The sequence below is a fragment of the Mobula hypostoma genome, chromosome 8, assembly GCF_963921235.1.
Source record: "Mobula hypostoma chromosome 8, sMobHyp1.1, whole genome shotgun sequence".
NCBI classification, from domain to species: domain Eukaryota; kingdom Metazoa; phylum Chordata; class Chondrichthyes; order Myliobatiformes; family Myliobatidae; genus Mobula; species Mobula hypostoma.
The window spans coordinates 86,273,448-86,297,703 of NC_086104.1; the positions used below are offsets into that span (position 1 = coordinate 86,273,448).

General features: G+C 39.4%; 1 protein-coding gene across 6 annotated transcripts in view; it reads left to right on the forward strand.

The window, feature by feature from the left end:
- Positions 1-24,256, forward strand: part of ralgapa2 (Ral GTPase activating protein catalytic subunit alpha 2) — a 538,758-nt gene that overhangs the window by 262,182 nt on the left and 252,320 nt on the right. The gene's annotated exons all lie outside the window — the stretch shown is intronic.

Sequence of the window (24,256 nt, forward strand, 5' to 3'; positions counted from 1 at the left end):
ATGATGTGGTAGAGCTGGATTGAGGAGTACAGTCTGAACTGGCCAATCCTAATGAAAAAATACCAAGTTTCAAGTTCATTGTCATCTGACTATACATATGTACGACCAAACAAAAGAACATTCCTCTGAACCATGGTTCACCCACAATGTATATGTCATGCACAGCACATAAAACAAAATATTACCACAAGTAAATTAATAAAACATAATTGAAAATGTATGTAAAGTACGTAGCACAGGTAAACAATAATCACCTCAGTATCCACTTTTAATATAGGCTCTGCTTCTTTCCCCAGATGCTGATTGATCTGATGAGTATTTCTAGCTCATTCACTCATCCTGTCTATATCCCCTTTAAGTGTTCATATCTGCTTGTCAGTGAATTAAATTCGCCAAGGTGAATAAGTGTACATGGAAGATGGAATATAATGTGCAGGGAAAGTGGTCGTCCAACTTGGTGGAAAAAATGGAGAACAGAATAATTTTTAAATGGCTAAGGATTGAAAAACATTGGGAATTTGCTGGGACCTGACGAGCCTGTACAAGAAGTCGCTGAAAATAAATAAGCAGGTAGAGATACCAGTTAGGAAGACATTAGTATATTGTCCTTGATTCCAAGAGTAAAGGCATCTTACTGAAATTACATGGGACGTTGGTGAAATCCCAACTGGAACACTGTGTCCAGCTCTGGTCTCCCCACTGAAGAAAGGCTGTACTGTACTTGCAATGCAGAGAGGGCAGCAAAGTTTCACCAGATTGGTAACATGGTGTAGGGGATTGTCCTGTGAGGAATTTAGATTAAAATAATCAAAATTCTTACAGGGCTTGACAACATAGAGGCAGTGATGAGGATACCTCTGGCCGTGGGAATCTAGGACCAAGACATAATCTCAAAATAAAGGGTCATCAATTCAGGACTGTGATGAAAAGAACACGTACAAAATGCTGGAGGAACTCAGCAGGTCAGGTAGCTTCTAAGGAAAGGAATAAACATTTCTGGCCAAGACCCTTTGGCCCAAAGTGTCGACTGTTTATTCTTTTCCATAGATGCTGCCTGACCTGCTGAGTTCTTCCAGCATTTTGTATGTGTTACTCTAGATTTCCAGTATCTGCAGAATCTCTTGTGTTTGTGATGAGAAGAATATTCTTTACCCAGAGGGTACTGAATCTTTGGAATTCTCTACTCAAATAGGCTGTGCATTTATTCAACACAGAAATTGATAAGGATAACTGCCTTACCAGAAATCATTTAGTTGGCCAATGATAGGTGATCCATCTCGTCTTATAATTGTTTTAATGTTGAAGATTGCGGTGCAAGTCAATGGATTCCTTCTCATTTCATAAGGTAATTAGTGTGAGTCTGGAGCCATTTATAGTCATAATTACTGAGACTAGCTGCCCATACACAATACTTGCAACATATACCATCACTGATGTATTCATCAGTAAGGCAAGGAATACTTAGAAATTCTTCTGATGCATTAATTCAAGATACAGCAAACATGAGCTAATAAGTGACAAGCTGGAATCATGCCAGTGAAGTTCCAGGAAAAGGTCATCTCCATCAGGAGAAGATTTCACCACATACTCTTCATATTCAATTGCATTGTCAAAGCCAAATCCCATTTATCAATGCCCTGGCAGTCACCATTGACCAGAAAATCTATTGGACCAACTCCATACGTATTGTTGCCAAGTATCTTGTGGTGAGTAACTCCATTTCCTGATATCTCAAATAATTTTCCAAAATCTACTAGGCCTGCTCGGAACTACATTTCCCAAACCTACAATCTGTATCATCATAAAGGAAATGGTGGAAGGAATATGAAATGCCATTGCCTGCATGCCCTCCAAGTAACGCACAGTCATAATTTAGAAACTTAAACTCAATCTTTCACTGTTATCAGACCTAAATTATTGAATTTCCTATCCAACCTTCATCAGAGAAGCTTCAATTACCGAAGGTAGCAGCTCACCTTCTATAGGATAATTAATGATGCAGAATCTGCACACCAAAATGTGAGTAAAGAAAAGGCTCAGAGGCATGAAGATATCCTGACGTGACTGTAATATAGTGCGGAACCCCAACACTAACCTCTGTTTTGTCGAGGGCAAAATACTACTTTCTGTCAGTTCTACAGTGTCTATCACATCCTGCAGTAACTGTTCCATGTCATCCAAGGGTCTGGATTACCTGAAATTATGAAGGCATTGACAAATGCTCTGGCAGGATGAGGAATAAAATAATGGGACACTTTGGTAACCTGGACTGGTTACTCAACCAGATGATAGAATCATAGAACAATACAGCATGGATACAGACATCTCAGTCCATGGAGTCTGTGCCAGCTACAGTGCCACCCAGCTAATCCCAATTCCCTGTGTTCAGCACATATCTCTCTAGGTATCAACCTTCCAGCTACCTATTCAAGTGCTTCTTAAATGATACTATTGATACTGCCTCTACCACGTCGTCTGGCAGCTCATTTCACCACTCCTTGTATGGAAAATTTGCCCCTCAGGTCCGTTGTAAATCTTTCTTTTCTCAAACCTATTCCCCCTAACTTTGTTTTTTTTTTTTCTTTCTTTCTTTTTAAATCTTTTTATTGAGTAAGTATACAAAAAAGGTAAGCCATATAAACATTAATACAATGTTAAAGTATAATAAAATTCCAAAAGATAACAATACCAAAAAGAAAATACTACAAACAATGTAATTTAAGCATAAGAAACCAAAATAACATAATAGTATACTAGATTTTATATATATCAATGGAAAAAAAGAAAAAAAAACCCCCAAAAAAAACCCACCGTGCAACTAACTAAAAGCAAAGCATATTCCCCCTAACTTTGGACTCCCCTACCCTGGGAGGAAGACTGTTATCTTCCATCTTTGTGCCTCTCATGATTTTAAATATTTCTATAATATAAGTTGTCTCTCATTCTCCCACATTCTAAGGAATAAAGACCTAGCCAGGCAAACTCAGGCCTTCTAGCTCTGGCAATATATGACCTGTTTCAAGGTGTCCTGGTGAACTTCCGCATAAATAATTGAACAAAATTAACCCGTTATTTTTCTAGTTTCTAATGGAACCACCATCACCCAGGAATGGGAAAGACTACAGGGAATGATGTTACAGCACAGTCCATCACTGGCAAAGCCCTCCTCACCATTGAGCATTTTTACAGGGAGCACTGCTACAAGAAGGCAGCATCCATCATCAAGGACACCCACCATCCAGGCCATTCCCTTTTCTTGCTGCTGCCATCAATAATTACCTTCCAGCCTTCAGACTCCTGAACCAGTGTGGATAACTTCACACTCCTCAACTCTGAACTGATTCCACAAACTACTGTCACTTTCAAGGATTCTACAACTCAACGCCATAAGATATAGGAGCAGATTTAGGCCACTGAGTCTGCTCCACCATTTAACCATGGCTTATTTGTTTTTCCTCTCAGCCCCAATCTCCTGCTTTCTCCCCGTATATGCCGTCATGCCCTGACCAAACAGGAATCTATTGACCTCTGCCTTCAACATACTCAAAGACGGCCTCCACAGCTGCCTGCAGCAAAGAATTCTGCAGGTTCACCACTCTCTCGCTAAAGAAATTCCTCCTCATCGCTGTTCTTGAAGGATGCCTCCTCTATTCTGAGGCTGTGTCCTGTGGTCTTAGATTCTCTCACCATAGGAAACATCCTCTCCACATCCACTCTATCAAGTCTTTTCACCATTTGATAGGTTTCAATGAGGTCACCCCTCATTTTTCTGAATTCTAGTGAATACAGGCCCAGAGCCATCAGATGCTTTTCATATGACAAGCCATTCAACATGTTCTTGGCTTTTTTTATTGCACAATTTGCCACCTTCTGCACATTAGTGTTTTCAGTCTTTATGTATAGCCTTTCATAAATTCTGTTGTACATTTTTCCTGTAAATGCCTGCAAGAAAGTGAAACTCAAGGTACTCTTTGGTGACATATTCTTACTTAGATAAAAAAATTTACTTTGACTGATCTTTGAACTTCAGAGATATGGATGTGGACTGCCTTTTCAGCCCTTAAGTTTTCTGTTAAATTGGTGAAAAAAATTATCAACATTTTCCAGGAGGCAGTTTATTTACTGATTAAACTCTTCTAAGGCACTGGCTATTAATGTTCAAGAATCATTCTGAATGGGGCCTGAAGAGGACAGACTTAGAAAGCACAGATCACTGAAGATCTCACCACTCAAGCAGTAACCTGTTTGTAGAATAAAGGGATGATTCACTCTCAGATCATCAGCATTATTCCATTTTAAAAATTGAAAACCTGTTATTTTCACTTCTACTTCAAAGAATTTCTGTTGCACTTCACTGCAAACACTACCTTAGTGAGAATCTCAGAGTGTTGCAGCAGATTATATTTCATGTGGGGAAGGGATGGGTATTGTTAATTCTTGGAAACGTACCCTTCCAAAACAATTTCCTTAGTCATTTTCCTGAGACAATCAAAGTATATAGTCAAAGTATTGAAGTCATTATATGATGGAAAGCACCATTTAAGATGATTTTATTTGTCTTACTGCTCCAATGAGGAATGAAGGGGTATTTGTTTATCTAAATCTGAATGGACTGGTTTGTACAGGTACTTGGCAAATAGACAAAGTTTGTGTGACTTTCATGATCATTGAAGTCATAAAATTAGTTTTTGAAACTGTTTTTATACTTTACAATTGCCACATTGCAGAGAGAGATATCAAATATTGCACAGATTAGACTTCCATTATTTGATTATTTTCATGAAGCTACTTGTAATGATGAGACTATTATTTCTGTGCTGCTACCATTAGTTGCTGCCTGTTGCTCTTTTCTGAGGGAGGGTTGGATCAATGCCTTTTAGTTACAGCTGTCTTTCCACCACTATCTTTAGCATGTGTCCATTGCCTCTACAAGATGGAAAATCCATCTAGAGGGGTCTGTGGTGTGAGGAAATGGAAATTTGCATGAAATACCTGCCCTTTAAACAGTAGAGTGGCTTGAAGTGAACTGTTTTGAATGGTTAGAGCAAGTTTTTATGACTATCAAGTGGCAGATAGTACTATGAATGAAAAATTGTGAAATAGCTTAAGCAAAAGCTTTGTTATGTAAGTAATTGGTTGCATGCAAATTGTATCCCGAAGAAATGAATGACAGATTGAATTTTATTCAGAATCAAGATCAGGTTTAATATCGCCGGCACATGTTGTGAAATTTGTTAACTCGGCAGCAGCAGTACAATGCAATACATGACAAATATAAAAAAAAATTGAATTACACTACAGTAAAATAGTTAAGTTCAAATAAGTAGTGCAAAAACAGAAAGAAAGAAATATTTTAGTGAGGGAATGTTCATGGGTTCAATGTCCATTTAGAATTTGGATGGCAGAGGGGAAGTAGTTGTTCCTGAATTGCTGAGTATATGCCTTCAGGCTTCTGTACTTCCTTCCTGATGAGAAGAGGGTATATCCTGGGTACTTGTACACTCTCCTTTTGTGCACAGTGAGACCTTAGATAATGGGTTGATCTTATAGAAGTGCGTAAAATCACAAGGGAATCAGTAGGGTGAATACCCTAGTCTCTTTCACAGTGTGGGAGAATCGAGAATTATAGGTGAGAGGGAAGAGATTTAATAGGAATCTGACAGGCAACATGTTTAGTCAGAGAGTGGTCTTTATGGAATGAGCTAGAGGAAGTCATTGAAGCAGATACATTAACAACATTTAAAAGAGAGGTACATGGATAGGAAAGATTAAGCAGGGTTTCCCAAACTTTTTTAATGCCATAGACCAATATCATTAAGCAAGGGGTTCGTGAACCCCAGGTTGGGAACCCCTGCTTTAGAGGATATGGGCTAAATAAAGACAAATGGGACCTGTGAACTAAAGGACCTGTTTTCATCATTGTATGACTGAGTGATTCTATGACTAATTCTCTCTCATGGTCATTGGAGGGATTTGTAATGCTCTATGGATTGCAGAGTCTTTTAGTAATATAAACTAAATAAATTGGTCAAACCAGTATGTTTCACATTATAGGATAAATTATAAATGAAGTATGGAAATATTTATATTCTTCAAGCGTGTGATAGTGTATCTTAAGTTTAGAAAGACAAATGCTATTAATAAACCGTTTTCTGACAGCATGCATTGGAGTATTTCTTTTCTTGTATGTTACCATATTTCTTTGGGTTGCACAGCAATGCAACTAGTGGAGCTGCTGTCTCACAGCTCCAGTGACCCAGGTTCCACCCTGACTAGCAGTGTTAATTGGGTTTAAACGCAAACAACAGGAATTCTGCAGATGCTGGAAATTCAAGCAACACACATCAAAGTTGCTGGTGAACGCAGCAGGCCAAGCAGCATCTATAGGAAGAGGCGCAGTCGACGTTTCAGGCCGAGACCCTTCGTCAGGACTCCTGACGAAGGGTCTCGGCCTGAAACGTCGACTGCGCCTCTTCCTATAGATGCTGCTTGGCCTGCTGGCCTGAAACGTCGACTGCGCCTCTTCCTATAGATGCTGCTTGGCCTGCTGCGTTCACCAGCAACTTTGATGTGTGTTGCTGGTGTTAATTGGGTGCAGTTTGCATGTTCTCTCTATGACATCGTAGCCTTTCACTGGGTCCTCCATTTCCTCCCATGTCCCAAAGTGGATTTATAGGTTAATTGGATACTGTAAATCATCTCTAGTGTGAAAGAAATGGTAGAATTTGGTGGGGATCGGTCAGACAGTGAGAACAACAGGCTATAGGGATCAATGGTAGGCTCTGTCCACCAGTATAGACTTGATGGGCTGAAATGGCCACTTAAAATAAAGTATTCATACAGTTTCATTAGTGATTTTTTTTTGGTCAGGTAGTCTGCAAATATTGTAGCATATAGGTAGAATAAATCCTGATATTAGTGATGGAAGTAGATTACTTAAGAAATGTAGCATTTCAAATCCTTACACAATTCTTACACAATTCATTGAAATGCTCACAAGAAACACTGAAGAGTTTATTGTATGTAAAAGAAGACCACTGAGATGAGAAAGCCTGTTATTTAATAAGATGCTGATTGATCAAGATGTAATCTCAACCCTACATTGCTGTCAACCTATAGTAACCTTTCACATCCTTGCTTACTAAGTGTCTAGGTCAGATGACAGAATAGCACAATTGTGTACTATTCATCCCACTTTGACAACCAGAGAAGAGTTTTTACTGAAACTTGAGCAGAAATTTTCCCCTCCTGATACTCATTTTGGGGAGGTCAGGTTCATAAATCACTTGATAGATAGCAGAGCATTATTAGTGGAGTTAAACAGTGAGACTACTTCCTATGCTCTTGAAATAGCTGTTGTTTATGTGTAATATAATCAATAGAATGTTTAAGAAGCTATTACCCTACACCAACATTCAACATATGATCCTTGACCTTGGATCTACTTTCCAGCCGGTCCAAAAATGCCTAAATCTCTTTTTGAGCCTTACATGCGCTCTACTGCTGAGCTATGAGGCATTCCGTTGGTGGGGTTGATCATGGACGTTGCGTCCTAGTTGTCTACATCAGTGGTCCCCAACCTCCAGGGGCCGCGAAGCATGTAGGGGTGCAGCAGTAGCTGGAACACATCCAGCTCATCTTTAAGAAGAAAGCCGAAATAAACAAGCTAATTAATTAGGTGCCGCCCAGAAGTCAGTCTTCATTAGAGGAACTGAGGTGGAGAGGGTCAATAACTTTAAATTCTTCGGCATTAAGGATCGACGTTTCTCTCTCTGAAAAGTGCCAGAGGATCTGTCCTGGAAACCAGCAGGTAACTGTCATTACAAAGAAAGCACGACAGCGCCTATACTTTATTAGAAGTTTGTGTGGATTCAACATGTCGCCTTGATCCTGACAGCCCTGTCGTTTCAGCCTGTCTGGGCTGGTGTTTAAATTGACCAAACAATGGAACAGCTAAAAGCTCCAGCGCCCTGGAAAGAGAAGTGAACATCGTGTGGAGCAAGTGAAATCAGCTATCACTTCTGATCTGGGCCAACATTTACGTGCCGGGCGACACCTAATTAATTAGCTTGTTTATTTCGGCTTTTTTCTTAAAGATGTGCTGGGTGCGTTCCGGCTACCGCTGCACCCCTGCATGCTCTGTGGCCTGGTATCGGTCTGTGGCCCAGAGGTTGGGGACCAGTGGTCTACATGATACACAAGCTAGTGCAGTATGATAAGGAGAGCAAACTGTTGCCCATGTAGCAAGCTCCTCCCCTCTACGCAATTGATGAATCCAAAGGAACGGCAGACACTAGTACAGTTTGGCACCAGCAGTTATCACAAGAGTTGCCAGTCAGTGTTGAATTCAATGTAGGACTGCCTTAGGGACCCTGGGTTTTTCCTCAGGGTTTACTCCTGAAAATTTCCCTATGAGTGGGTGTAGCTGCAAGGTAGTGGAGGTTTGAGACCAAAGTTTTCCTTCTCCTAAATGAGCTGTGAACCATGGCTGACGAACCTCTTCTACCTGAAGCAATTTGTTTTAAGGCACCTTTGTCCCTTCACCTGTCAGTAGAAATGGTTCTGTTGGGTCTGGTAGCTAAACCACACGTGAAGGCCAAGAGCTGGACTTAGTTGTCAGAGGCTATTTCAGATGCATGCCGTTGGGAGCATTTAATAGGTAGTGGGATCTTATTCCTACTACCTCCCCCTGCTATTGCAACCATAAGGAATTACTACTGAGCACCCACAGTCCGTTGTGGAAAAGAATCCAAGGAGCTTCATCCCTTGGAGTAAAGAAGTCTTCCCTAAATTTGGTCATAATTGACCATTTCCTTTTCCTGAGACCATGTCCCTTGTCTTCACTCTCCAATAGGCATCTACTTTGCCAGCCGCTATCAGGATTTTGTATTCTATTGTAGTTATTCTTCAGTATTCCAAAGAGTATACATACATTTTGCAGACATACACTTGAGGAACTGGGATGAACTATGGAGAGAATCTTAGGGTTTGTTATAATTTACTCTCTGGCTTGGGAGATGCATTCATTATGTCTTGACAGATAACAATCCACAAGAGAGATCCGTACAAAATGCTGGAGGTCAGGCAGCATCTATGGAAATAAAAAAACAGTTAACGTTTCGGGCGAGAGCCTTTCATCAGGACCGAAAAGGAAGGGGAAAGATGCCAGAATAAGAAGGTGGGGATAGGGGAAGGAATACAAGCTAGAAGGTGATAGATGAAGCCAGGTGGGTGGGGGGGGGGGAATGAAGTAAGAAGCTGGGAGGTGATAGGTGGAAAAGGTAAAGCACTGAGAATGAAGAAATCCAAATGGAGAGGAGATTGAGCCGTGGGAGAAAGGGAAAGAGAAGGGGTACAGGGGGAAGTGATCAACAAGTGAGGAGAAGAGGTGGGGGGTGGGGCCAGAGTGGAATTGAAGAAGAGGAAAGGGTGCTGGGAGAAGATGGAGAGTTTGATGTTCATGTCATCAGGTTGGAGTCTACCTAGACAGAACATAAGATGTTGCTCCTCCAACCTGAGTGACCTCATCATGAAAGGGGAGGAGGCCGTAGACCTACATGTTGGATTGGGAATGAAGATTGGAATTGAAATAGTTGGCCACCAGGAAATCCTGCCTTTCGCAGATGTAGAGCAGTCATTTGAATGCAGGTACCTGGAAATCTCAGTGGGTCCAAACTGGGAGGCCTGAAAACAGAGCTGGAAGCCATATGGAACAAGTTGGCAGTGAAAACAAGTTCCCGAGGATACGTGGCTGTTGTAGCAAGTTTAGGTGAGCACATGGCCAAAGAGTCGAAGAGCCCCAGGGATCACAGAGAGGCAGCAGTGAGAGAGGGTCTTACCGAATTCCTATCGAAGAGGAGATTTAAACTTCTTCAGGGTAGGCGTATCTCAAAGAGACTTTGCAGTGGAACAGCAAATGATGGTCACAAGAAATTCTGCAGATGTTGGAAATCCAGAGCAACTCACACAAAATGCTGGAGAAATTCAGTAGGCCAGGCAGCATCTACAAAAGTAATTGGTGCCTGATATATTTCTGTAACCTTGCTGTGGAGCTGTAGAGCTTCAGTTGGCTATATATTACACTAATCTGACCTGACCAAAAATGGTCTGTGGTACTCTATCTCCTGCTTGATCATATGCCTGTCTAAATGTCTCGTAAATGTTGCTTTCACACCTGCTTCCTCCATCTCCCCCAGTAGCACATTCCTACCATTCTGAATTTTTAAAAAACTGCCTTGCAAATCTGCTTCAAAATTTCCCCCTATACCATAACTATTCTTTTCCAAGTGTTACATGCCTCTATCAGGTTGCCCCTTAGCCTCCGGTGCTCCAGAGAAAGCAATCTAACTTTGCTCAGTCTCACCTTATTCTTGATACTCTGCAAATCAGGCATCAGCCTGGTGAATCTTTACTGAACTCTCCACAGAGCCTCCACATCTTTCCTGAAATGCAGTAACAAGATCTGCACACAATATTCCAGTTATGGCTAAAGTAAAGTTTTCTACAGCTGCAATGTGGCTTGCAGACTTTTCTCATAAATGCTCCAACCGATGAAGGTATGTTTGCTTTCAAACTACCTTTACCACCCTATCTACTTGTATGGACTTGCAACCCAAGATGCCTCTGAATGCACCTAAGAATCCTGTCATTTACTATATACTTTAGTCTTGTATTTGACCTCTCAAAGTACTTCACCTCACAGCTGCCCGGATTAAACTCTCTCTGCCATTTTTCAACCTTATTTCCTGTATGCTTTGACAACCTTCCTGACTATCCATAACTCTGCCATGTTTCATGTCTTCTGCAAACTTGCAAATTTGGATTTGGAAGGAACAAAGGTGTAGACAGGGAGCAAATTCAGAAATCAGAGGTGCAAAGAGACTTGGGGGTTCTAGTGCAGGATTCCCGAAGGATTAACTTGAAGGTTGAGTTGGTAGTGAGGAAAACAAATGCAATGTTAGCATTCATTTTGAGAGGACTAGATTATACAGTAAAAATAAGGATGTAATGCTGAGGCTTAATAAGGCATTGGTTTGACTGTATATGGAGTATTGTAAACAATTTTGGGCCCCTTTCTTTTGGGCCACAGGATGTGCTGGCATTGGAGAGGGTACTCAGGAGGGTCATGAGAATGATCCTCAGAATGAAAGGTGAAAGTACAGGCAGTGCTGATGAAGCTGGGAGTGTGCAGCAGGACTTAGATTAAGAAAATGAGCAAAGAAGCGGCAGATGGGAAGTGTATGGTCCTGCACTTTGGTAGAAAAAAAAGGCGTAGACTATTTTCTCAATGGGGAAAAAATTCAGAAATCAGAGGTGTAAAGGGACTTGGAGTCTTTGTTGAGGAATCTCTAAAGGTTAACCAGCAGGTTGAGTCAGTGGTTAGGAAGGCAAATGTAATGTTGGCATTCATTTTGAGAGGACTAGAATATAAAAGCAAGGATGTGATGCTCAGGCTTTATAAAGGATTGGTTAGACTGTACTTGGAGCATTGTCTGGAAAAGATGTGTTGGCATTGGCGAGGAACCAGAGGTGGTTCACAAGAATGATCTGGGAATAAAAGAATTTAGTGTATGAGGAGCATTTGATAGCTCTAGGCCTGTACTCACTAAATTTAGAAGAATGTAGAGGGAATCTTATTGAAACCAATTGAATATCAAAGACCTATATTCTGCATTGCAGTCAGTGACCAGTGGTGTTTGTGCCTCAGGGATCTGTTCTGGGACCCCTTCTCTTCGTGATTTTTATAAATGACCTGGATGAGGAAGTGGAGGGAGAGGTTAGTAAATTTGCTGATGACACAAAGGTTGGGGGTGTTGTGGATAGTATGGAGGGCTGTCAGAGGTTACAGCAGGACATCGATAGGATACAAAACTGGGCTGAGAAGTGGCAGATGGAGTTCATCCCAGGTAAGTGTGAGGTGGTTCATTTTGGTAAGTCAAATATGATGGCAGAATATAGTATTAATGGTGAGACTCTTGGCAGTGTGGAGGATCAGAGGGTTCTTGGGGTCCCAGTCATTCGGACACTCAAAGCTGCTGTGCAGGTTGACTCTGTGGTTAAGAAGGCATACGGTGCATTGGTCTTCATCAACCGTGTGATTGTTCAAGAGCCAAGAGGTGATGTTACAGCTATATAGGACCCTGGTCAGACCCCACTTGTAGTACTGTGCTCAGTTCTGGTCACCTCATTACAGGAAGGATGTGGAAACTATAGAAAGGGTGCAGAGGAGATTTACAAGGATATTGCCTGGATTGGGGAGCATGCCTTATGAAAATAGGTTGAGTGAACTCGGCCTTTTCTCCTTGGAGCGGTGGAGGATGAGAGGTGACCTGATAGAGGTGTATAAGATGATGAGAGGCATTGGTCGGTGGATAGTCAGAAGCTTTTTCCTAGGGCTAAAATGGCTAACATGAGAGGGCAGAGTTTTAAGGTGCTTGGAAGTAGGTACAGAGGAGAAATCAGGGGTAAGTTTTTTATGCAGAGAGTGGTGAGTGCATGGCATGGGCTGCCAATGATGGTGGTGGAGGCAGATACGATAGGGTATTTTAAGATAGGTACATGGAGCTTAGAAAAGTAGAGGGCTATGGGTAACCCTAGGTAATTTCTAATGTTTGGCACAGTATTGTGGGCTGAAGGGCCTGTATTGTGCTGTAGGTTTTCTATGTTTCTACCTAGACAGAGTGGAAGTGGAGAGGGTATTTCCAGTAGTGGATGAGTTTAGGACCAGGAGACACAGCCTCAACATAGAAAGATGTCCCTTTAGGACAGAAATAAGGAGGAAGTTCTTTAGCCAGAGAGGGTCAGACAGCTGTGAAGGCCAAGTCATTGGGTATATTTAAAGTGGAGATTAATAAATTCTTGATTGGTGGAGCATCAAATGTTATGGGGAAACGGCAGAAAAATGTGTTTGAAAGGGATAATAAATCAGCCTTGATCAGATGGCAGACCACACTCGATGGGCTGAATGGCCTAATTTTGCACCTATGTTTTATTTACATTTTTATCCAGATATGTATATTACACACAACAGAGGTTATATTGTTTAATTATTTAGTTTATCATTTTCTATTATGTCCATTAAGCTCAATGTTTGACAAAAATGAAGGTCAAGTAAACTACTGATGCTCAAAATCTAAAATAAAAATAGAAAATTCCAGAAATTCTTCGCAAATCAAGCTACATCTGTGGGAAGAGAAAATGAGTCAATGTTTCAGATCAGAGACTCTTTGTCAGAACTGAATAGGAGCCAAAAAAAGTTTGTTCAGCTTCAGAGAGAGTGGGAGAGGGTGACATCTCTGATAGGGCACTTGCCATTTCAGTTCTTCATCCCACTCCCACTGTGTCTTATCGCACTGTGTCCTCCTTTCTGTGACAGTAAGACCCAAAGCAAGCTTGAGGGATATATTCTATCAGGGCATGCTGCGGCCTTCTGGACTTGATTGTGAATTCTACAACCTTGGGTAACTTGATTTCTTGGTCTATATTCATCATCTATCTGGAATATCAACTCAGCTTGTTTTTCTCTCCTTTTTTCCCCCTTCCTTTTCTCCTCTCTCTGGAGAACATGCTTTGCCTAACATACTTGGGCTTGTCCTGCTCTCCATTTCATACCTGCGTTCCTATGTCTATGTCCTTTTACTCTCCAGTTCCTCCTATGCACAAATTAAGCAGATAACCTTGTTTATGTATTTTCCCATGGTCACCCCAGCTTTAATACCCTCCATGCAGTTTTACAAGCTTTTTGTCTCCATTTTAGTACTGACTGTTTCTTTTCCACAGATGCTATTTCACCTGCTGACTGTTTCAGCATCTTCAATTTTAAACAAGTTAACCAACATAGAAATGTTTCAAATATTTATTATTATTTAAATAGTGGTAGTATAGAAACAATACTTTAGTGTAGTAAGTATAGATTTTGATGGTTTGATAAGTTTTTGTTTGCCTTTTTAACTCTGTAGTCTGTGTTTTTTCATTTGATTCCCAATATAGATATTGGTTATCTATTCTCATTATGGGACATTATGGGTTGTAGTCTCTCTTTGGAGTCTTGGTTGACATTGAAGGAAGGTGTACTCATAGTAGAAATTTTAAACAAATACGCATCTGCTCAATCATATTGAAGTAAACACTTCTGAGAAGCTTTTCAAAGAAGAGCAGAGTGTTCTCCCCCAGTGTTCTGAGGAGTATTTATATCCAGAAATAAACTGGTGGAAAATAACAATGTTAGCTATGTGATAATAACTAGATGCTGTGTGACATTTTGCTGCTCTATTCCCTACATTATACTCAGAGATAGTAAAAGAGGCAATAAAAGTTTTGAGCTTGAAAATTACAAGTAATAATTCAGTTTGAATGCTTTATTCCTATGGATAGTGGTAAGGTTTAGAAAGGGTTAAATTGGCTTCATATGCTAGCATTGTACCTTGGAGTCAATTTGATCATAAGCAATCACTGTTCGACTTCTGAAAACGGTTAAATGTACTATGTTAAAACACAGCAAACCACAGATGTATTCTTTCACTGTTGCCCTATTAATTTCTACCTCCAGATGGCGCACAGAGCCAAAAAGTGGAATCTACTGGGATACAAATTTGTTTTGTATTTTGGTGTATAGCATTTCATTGGAAGTTTTATTGAAATAATATGTTTATTTCAAAATATTTTGTAATCACAAATTTTGCAGTCACAAATATATGTTCACCTCAAGGAAGCTTAACTTTAGAGTTTTTTTTGCACTGAAACATTTAATGAAAATCTCTTTTCCATAGTTTAAAACTATATTGGAATATTAAATATATTCAGTATTGAAGTATAAAGCAGAGCTAACAGCAAGTATGTCAATTTGTAAATATTAAAACCACAAGAAAAGACGTCAGGCCTTTGCAGAAAGGCTGTTTCAATTCCAATTGAGGAATCCTACTCTTCAGCAAAAGTACCAACATTTTTGCTTCTCGTTGTGTTGCTTGGAAAATTGCTCCAGGTACTTATCGCTCTTAGTAAAGATTTTTTTCTCCTGTTTTTTTTTAAGTTAATGTTTTCTGATCCTCTTTTCCTGGATTAACTTGAAGCAATATTCAGATTTCCCTTCACACTAAATTCCCATATGTTGGAGAGAATTCTTTAAGCTTGGTTTAAGCATCCTAACAATTGTTTGATAGTAATACCAATTCAGATGATGCCAGATGGCTAGTGTATCAACAGCTAGTAATTAATTGTAAATGAGTAACTGCCAATGATAAACTTAGGGGTGTGAATTAAAACAGCAGTTCTCTATAAGCATTACAGGTCTCTTAGATTACACAGCATTCATTAAATGAGTAGATTGATCATTACAATTTTTAAACAATACTGGCTTTTTGAGTGAAGTGCAGGCCCATTTGCAACACAAATACTCTTTCTTCCCACTGAATTTCTTGATAATCAATGTTGTAATAAATATTACATGATTTAAGAATGAATGAACAAAAAAATTGATGTAGTAGGTCGGTTAAAGCAAGAATTACTGGTCCCGTTGTCCCCCAAATGTTTAGTTACCTGTCTATTTTTGGACCAATATATCTTTTCATAGCACAATTTATTTTTCTTTGTTTTCTTTCTTATTTGAAAGTTTTAATGTTTTGAGAAATTATGTATTCTTACAATATCTTCTTTGTCAGGCTCTTAAATTATATCATTGTTATTAATAAATACTAAACATAACTTTTTTTATTTAAAAATACAAGCCAGTTTTGGATTTTAAATAAAGGTATCAGAGTTTTAGTCTGGTAGTTGAACAAGTTTTTGTTAATTCAGGGTGTTCTGTCTCAACTGTTTCCCTCTTTAATTGAACTGGGAAGATGCCAGATCTGTGTGCATTTTTTTTTTGCTCATGTGCCATTGCGTTAACATTAAAGTGTTTGCTCCTTAACATAAGCCTGGGCCTTTGTGCCTCCCTCTGCAACCAGATCCTGGACTTTCTCATCAGGAAACTACAGTCAGTACAGATTGATCATAACATCTCCTTCTCACGGAGTATCAACACACCTCAATGATGCATGTTTACCCCACTGCTCTACTTTCTCTGTGCTCATAACACTGTGGCTAAGTGCAGTTCTAACACTATCTGTAAATTTGCAAATAACACCACAGCTGTTGGTAGGATTTCAGATGGCAATGAGGAGGTGTACAGGAGGGAGATAGATCGGCTAGTTGAGTGGTGCTGCAACAACAATCTCATACTCAGCATCAGCAAGATCAAGGAATTGATTGTGGATTTGGGCGAACACACACCAGTCCTCATCGAGTGGTCAACAGGATCTGCCCTGAGCCCAACACATTGATGCAATTTTGAAGAAGACATACCAGCAGCTCTATTTGGGATTTAAGGTTTAGTATGTCACCAAGGACTCTTGCACATTTCTATAATATGAACAGTGGAGACCGTTCCTACTGCTTGCATCTCAGCCATTCATGGAGGCTCCAGTGTGCAGGGATAACTCAGCCAGTTCCATCACGGACACAACCTTCCCCACCATTAAGAGGCTGTGCCTCAAGAAGGGGAGATCAATTGTTAAGGACGCTCACCATCCAAGACATGCCCTCTTTGCATTACTACCATCAAGGAGGAGGGGTTATCAGAGTCCAAAGACCGACGGTCAATGTTTCAGGAGCAGTTTCTTCCCCGGAAATCAGATCTCTGAACTATTCATGAATGCTACTTCATTGGCCCTTTTTTTTGCCCAGTTTATTTGTTTTGTAATTTGTCATAATTTTATATCTTTGCACTTTATCGCTGCTGCAAAACAACAAATTTCACATCATGTAAAACAGCGGTAATAGACTGGTTCTGAGATGGTTAAATATAGCTATCTGAATGGACACAGAGGGACAAATTGAAACAAAGTCATTGTTTTGTACATTTACTGTTGCATGTTCTTTAGCCTCCCAGATTTATTTCCTCCAACTAAATTTCATGAAGCAAAATAAATCCCAGCAATTATTATTACACATTGAGTAAAAAAAAAAAATCTGGTTTATTTTAGTTTTAAGATTTCTAAAAGAAAGCAGGCATTTTGGATAAGAAGATACTGTTTTGTTTAGGTGGAATCATCTTTTCTCTGTGGGGTACTTGAAAGAGGAGCATTGGAGGCAACTCCCCTTTTGACTAACAAATCTTCGAAAGTTACTGACTCCTTATCTAAAGTCACTCTGGTACCAACTATACTAGAGTTCTTAGTTTACGGGCCTGTGCACTGACTAAGGAGCATAATAGATGGGATGCATTTACAAAACTCTTTCTTTTCATAAATTGGTTTAGGTTTGTTGCTTTTTAAAAGCAAGGAACACTTTCTAGCCATTTAAAACAGCTGTTGGTTTGCATGCTACAAAGCAAACTCAGTTTCGTACTGCTGACCTTTTTTTTGCCCTGAGGCAACAGAAGATAGCATCAGAGCAATTCAGTCCTGTGACACATGAAGTTTGCAATCCATCTGTTAGTATGGATATGACTCTTTATTTAATTGTGGACATTATCCACTGTCATTCAAATCTAGAAGGTTGAATTAAGGGGGAAAAAAGTTTTATTTTTTCAGCTGCAAAAAAAATCATTGTATAGAGGACCTTCGCAGCTGCCTATGTCTGTCTGGATTGGCATGCTGCCAGGAGGAATCCAGCTACTTCTAACCCAATGTAAAATGAAAGAGTTTACATATCTTTTTGGTAGAGATTACTTGATAGAACACATTCATGGTAGTGAAACCAAAGTGGAGAAGCATCACATCCAGATTCCTAGAGAGAGGCTTGATTTCAGAGATAAAATCATAATCTGGATTGTAGGGCTATGGCTAACTTATGCAAGAGCTTCAAGACCTGTTTGAGGCAGCTGCCTGAATGGCTCAATGTGGGCAAGATCTTAGGTGTCCCTGCGTTGAAGATATTGGTTTTCTCATTGTGTCCATTTTATTTCCATGAAAGGAGTAAAGCAGTAGTTTCTAACACTCAGCTTTAGAGTCGTTTTCCTTTTTCCTATTTCTCGGTCTTTTTGAAGTATTATAAATAAAATTTATTTTTGAGCAGCAAAAATGAACAATTCATTAAATTGAAATATTAATTCCAGTAGGTGCTGCTTAACACACACAAAATGCTGGATTTACTGAGCAGGCCAGGCAGCATCTATGGAAAAGAGTAAACCATTGACATTTCAGGCTGAAACGTCGACTATACTTTTTTCCATAGTTGCTGCCTGGCCTGCTGAGTTCTTCCAGCATTTTGTCTGTGTTGCTTGGATTTCCAGCATCTGCTGATTTTTTTCTTGTAGGTGCTGTTTAATATGTGTGTCTGTTTTTCTAATGGGAATTCAAGCAAATTTTCCTTAAGGTTTTAGAGCCGAATTTGCCCTGTTAATCATGTAGGTTGATATTTTCAGGTTTATAGCACTTATGCCATGTCAACAAAACAAAACGTACTTCATCCGCCAAAGTGAACGTAAAAGTAACACTGTCTTATTTGTGTTTTTAGTGAAGTTCTTTTTTAGTTGATACAGGTGGGACAGTTAACTGCAAAATAGTTGATTATTTTGTAATAATCATTCTGAAATTGTGCATTCCTGTGTGAAATTATGAAGATCCCCAGACAATGTTGAATAATGTTTCACAACTTGGAAAGTTGCCATCGTCATCTTCTCAGATTGTCCCTCAGCATCAGGAATGACATGCAGACTTTGTGGCTTCCAAGGTGAATATGGAGTCAATGTAGAAATGGTAGATTCTTCCAAAGTTGGGGCAGTTGGTGATGATAGGATGCATGTGTAAGTAATTAGTGAGGAGGTATATTCCTCTAGCCATTTTCTGCAGGGTTTTTGAGTTCCTGATGCTTTGACTCGTGCTTCCCAATGCTGTCTCAAATAGTTCCTCTCCTCTTTGATGGTTATGGGCCAGCGATTCCCAGAAGTCAAATGGGATGTAGCTGACAAAGTTTCTTCGGAAGTGTGTTTAATAATTAGCTGCAATGAGTCAGAACATAACAGCACTTTATCCCCAGCTTACCCGAGAGCATTCTGACTTTTAACTTTCACAGTGTAGCCCTGTTCTCTTGAATCTTTGGTGGGACGAACCACAACTCCATCCCACAGCTTCTCTAGTCCAAATTTTAGCATTTAAAATAACTTGGAAATTCTCTTAATACAGTATGTGTGATCATGATTATTAATAAATCTGAGTTTTTGTTTATTTCAATGGTCCTCTTTTCACCTAAAAGAAATCAATAGTTCATTGCTGTAATAAGTATAATCCCTTTGTAATCTTAGTTTTGTTCATCAACGGTTAATGACCCAGGAACGAAGATATTGTCGTAGTAACAAAGTGCACTCACCAACTGCCTTTTTGTATAGCCATATGTTTTCTCTACTGCTTGCACTTCTACAAGCACTGTGTACAAAGCATTCAATTAAAGTGATTCATTTACCAGGTAACAAGCAGCTTGCTGCATTTCATATTTACTGAACTGTGCTTTAAAAGGGAAGAAAAACATGTCTGTATTTGAATTAGTTGATTTTTATGATCCTACTGATAAAGGGCAGATGTTCTCATTTTGCGGTTTTCTCATGCAGATTGTGACTTTCAGATGAGTTGGATAGTAACAGATTATGCTATCCAGGGTAGTTATGGAATATCTGTGTTTGTTAGGGCTGCACCATGTATCATTTTAATGAGCACTCCTGACCTGCATTATTACATCATTATCATTAGAGTACCAGTTACAATTTTCTATTTATATGAAGAAATTGACCAAGCTTAAAAAGCAAAAGCACTATTAATTGAATTGGAAACAGCAGAAAGTTCTTGATCTAAAGTTCTTTGTTTCCACCTAGCTTTGATAGCTACTTCTCTGTAATGTGAAAGAATTTTGTATGAGTTATTAAAGTTAGCAGTAAGGATTTGGCAATTAAGTTGCCAACAATTGGCACAATTTGTTAGTTTTTGTAGCACCAGAGTTGTAATGGTATATAAACGTTTGCTGTAAAATGTGTTGGATGTTCAAAGAACCAAATATTTGTTATCTGTAAAAGAATTTATGAATTCACTGATTTGTATTGATAATTGGTTATTGTTAAAATCTAATGTTTCATTGTGAGTGAATGTAGATAAAATATCAATGTTCAATCTTTTTTTTAAATTCCCTCTGCTCATCCACAAATTTAAGCACCAAGTTCCATGTTTTGAAACATCAGGCAAAATCAAATTCAGCTATGTTAAGTGAATGTGATTCTGGAACTGTTAGAGCCTGTGATTTGCAGATTAGAGATTGTTTGGGTGTTCCAGCATTCTGCTCTCCTAGAGGATTCTGGGAGGTAGAGGCAGCATGCTCGAACCTTGGCGAGAAGGCTACAGGACAGGTCAGTTGCCGATGTTCAACTCCATTTTGCTTATTAAAGATTCCATTGTTCGCCAATTAAAGCACGAACGAGATTGAAACATTGAGGAGAATGCAGAAAGTGAGCAGTGGCTGCCTGCCTTTTGATCAATGGTGGGATCACTCTGCTGCTGGAGAGGGCAGAGGCTGCTGCTGTCCCCGGATTTTTCTGCATTTTGGGAATGGGCTTGGACTATGGACTTTTTTTCAGTCTTATAGTTTTTTTATATTCTGTGTTTTTCACCCAATCTTTCTAATTGTTTTCGTGTTGCTGGGGAGGGGGAAATTGGGGGTTCTTGTGCTTGTTCCATTTTTGTTTGTTTTTTTGTGCAGGCAGGGGAGATTTGCGGGCTGATGATCATGCTGCTGTTCTTGGTTTAATGACTATCTGGAGAAGAATTTCAGAGCTGTATTCTTTGGTCATAAATTAACCTTTGAACTCTGATACACAGGCTTTTTGCTCAAAAGCAAGTTTGGTATTTTGAAAACATTTGAAAATTCTTATTTTGGTGATGTTTGGTGCCGTCCTTACAAATCAGTCTACACTGTCTTAAACAGTATGCATTTATCTTACACTTTATAATGTAGTATAATGTCCCAAGATGCTTTACAGCAGTGTGATCAGTCAAATGGTTATGGGAAACCAAAGCAATAAACCAGGTCCTGTAAAAGGTAGGTCAAGGAAGCAGATCTTAACTAGCGTCTTAAAGAAGGAGTGAGAACAAAATCATGGGAAAGGAATTCAAGATCCAGATTACAAAGTATGACTACCGGACCTTCAGTTGGAGGAGAATTGGAGGTACACAAATGTTGTCATTCACAGAGATTTTTGATTGACATTGGAGTGGAGAGATGGCTGAAAGCAGGACAAGCTCAGGTTTAGTTTAGACTGGCTCCCAGTTTACTAGTACCTCAATTAAAGCTTGTGAAAATGGGTGATGGGTATAAGAGATGGTATTAGTGAATTACTGGTTAAGTTGTTTAGGCAATATAGGCAAATGGAGTCTGATGTGTGAAAATATAAAGTTCTTCATGGTGAAGGAAGAAATAAAGAACTGATACTCATCTCCATTTAAGGCTGAGACATATTTCAATAAATAAGAAAACGAAGTATTTTTGGAAAAGTGCAGGAAATTGGTTGTAAGGAATGTCATATCAGCCATGATCCTATTGAATAGTACAGTATGCTTCTCCTTACTGTTTTGGGAAATGTATCTGCATATTTTACTTACATTAAAATTCTGGTCAAATGCACTTGTATACTTGAACTAATCTTTAATAAAATAAATGCATAATTTTCTGCATGCCAACCACGTCATTTATTGTCTTGGCCATTTCTGACTCCTGGAAAGGGTGTTGTTTTCTCTGCTAGACTTCCTAATTTATTATCACACTTTCTCTTCAACGTCACCATCCCTACTATAGATATATGTAGTGTTAATTTTGTCATCTCTTAATAAAATCATCTGTTATAGATTTGATTGCAACAGATGTATTATTTTCAATATTTTATGACTACTGTAAGGCACAAGTCTGTTTCATTACTGAATTACCAGCTACTGTTAAGTAAATGGTGCCCTCTTTTTTTCCCCTAAAAATATACATTCAGTAGCCAGTTTATTAGGTACATCTGTACACTTGCTCATTAATGCAAATATCTAATCAGCCAATCATTGGCAACAACTCAATGCATAAAAGCATGTAGACATGGTTAAGAGGTTCAGTTGTTGCTCAGACTAATCACCAAAATAGGGAAGATATGTAATTCATGTAACATTTTGATGCCAGATGGGGTGATTTGAGTATCTCAATAACTGCTGATCTCCTGGGATTTTCATGCACAGCAGTATCTAAAGTTTACAGAGAATGTTCCCATGACAATGGTTGACTTTAGATACTGGATTTCATGAAATAGGTTTGCTAATTCTGCCAGAAGTGGGATCTCCCAGTGGCCACCCATTTTAATTCCACTCCCCATTCCCAGTCCAATATATCAATCCATGGCCACCTCTACTGACACTCAGGTTGGAGAAAGAGCGCTTTATATTCCATCTGGGTAGCCCCCAACTGGATGGCATGAACATCGATTTTTTTGAACTTACGGTAATGCCCCTCACTCTTCACCATTCCCCATTCCCTTTTTCCCCTCTCACCTTATCTCCCTGCCCGCCCATCACCTCCCTCTGGTGCTCCTCCCCCTCCCCTTTTCTTTCTTCCACGGCCTTCTGTCCTCTCCTATTAGATTCCCCTTGCTCCAGCCCTGTATCTCTTTCACCAATCACCTTCCCAGCTTTTTAGTTCACCGCTCCCCCTCCTGGTTTCACCTATCATCTGTTGTTTCTCCCTCCCCTTCCCCCACCTTTTAAATCTACTCCTCATCTTTATTTTCTCCAGTCCTGCTGAAGGGTCTCAGCCTGAAACAACTGTACTTTTTGCCATAGAATCTGCCTGGCCTGCTGAGTTCCTCCAGCATTTTGTGTGACTTCCTTGGATTTCCAGTATCTGCAGATTTTCTCTTGCTTACCATTTATTTTGTTATCTTCAGATGATCAGTGAAACTTGTAATGAAAAAGGATTTTTATAATTTTTTTAAATAACATCAAAAAACTGACATTCTTTGTCTATTTCTTTCTATCATAAAAAGGCTTAAAATATTACATATAATGTTGTACCTCATCTTAATAGTAATGCTGCATATTTAAGTGGGTGTAAATACAGTTTAAAAGTCATTACTTTTCCAAAGTGATGACTTACGCTGTAGGTTGGGAAAGGGACTTAGCACATTTTTTGAGCTTGAGCTGTTGATATCCATTTATAAAAATGCAGCATATGTCAACAGAATCAAGCTCCCATCTGTTCTAGATATCTGCCAACAATGGTACAGGACAATGCATAACTTTGTAATTCCAGGTGTGATATAAAATGACAAATTAATCAGCCTCTCACTCATATGGATAGACCTTTGTTCTGCCTCAGTCAGCATTATTTTGTACTTCTTTTATTAATTATAATTCCTGTGTTCCCTTTGAGAATATTTAGCTTTGAAACTGAGCAATTGCAATGGTTCATTGCTGTTTAAAAATTAACTGAGAGAAAGGCATTTAGATGCCAACTGTCAAAAGGAATTTCGAAAAATATATTGTGATTATTAACAGAAATCCATGAAACAAATATTTTGAGGTTAGAACAAGTATATTTCTTTAAAAAAAGTTATAATTTCATATACAGTGGATTCTGGTTAATTTGGGCATCTGCTTATTTGGGACAACTATTAAAGAACAAAAGCTGATCAAGAAAATAGCTGGGATTCCCTTCATTTATTTGGGACCCTATGCCGCTTAATTGAGGCAGGAAACTGTTGCCGAACAGTTTCTAACTAGTGTCAGACGCTTGTACTTGTGTGGCCATTAGACGCTGCAAAAGCTTAGAGTGAACAGTTTTTAAATGGTGTTTGTGTTCAAAAAGCACTGATTTTTGTCACTGATAGTTGGTGAAACATAAGCGGTAAGACAATTCAGAACTGTTTTGCATATTGTGGTTTCAGGCATTCAGGCTTGAGCATCATGGTGGCATAGCAGTTAGCACAACACTATTACAGCTTGGGGCATTGGAGTACAATTCGGCCATCCTGTGTAAGGACTCTGTGTACCTGCTCCCCGTAAAATGCGTGTGTTTTCCCCGGGGTTCTCCAGTTTCCTTGCAGTCTAAAGACGTACTGGGTAGGTTAACTGGCCACTATAAATTGTCCCATGATTGGGTTAGGGTTAAATCTGGGTGGTCAGGGGTTGCTGGAGTGGCACAGCTGTAAGGACCGGAAGGGCCTTTGCTGTGCTGTGTATCTAAATAAGCCTAATCAAAATAAAATAAA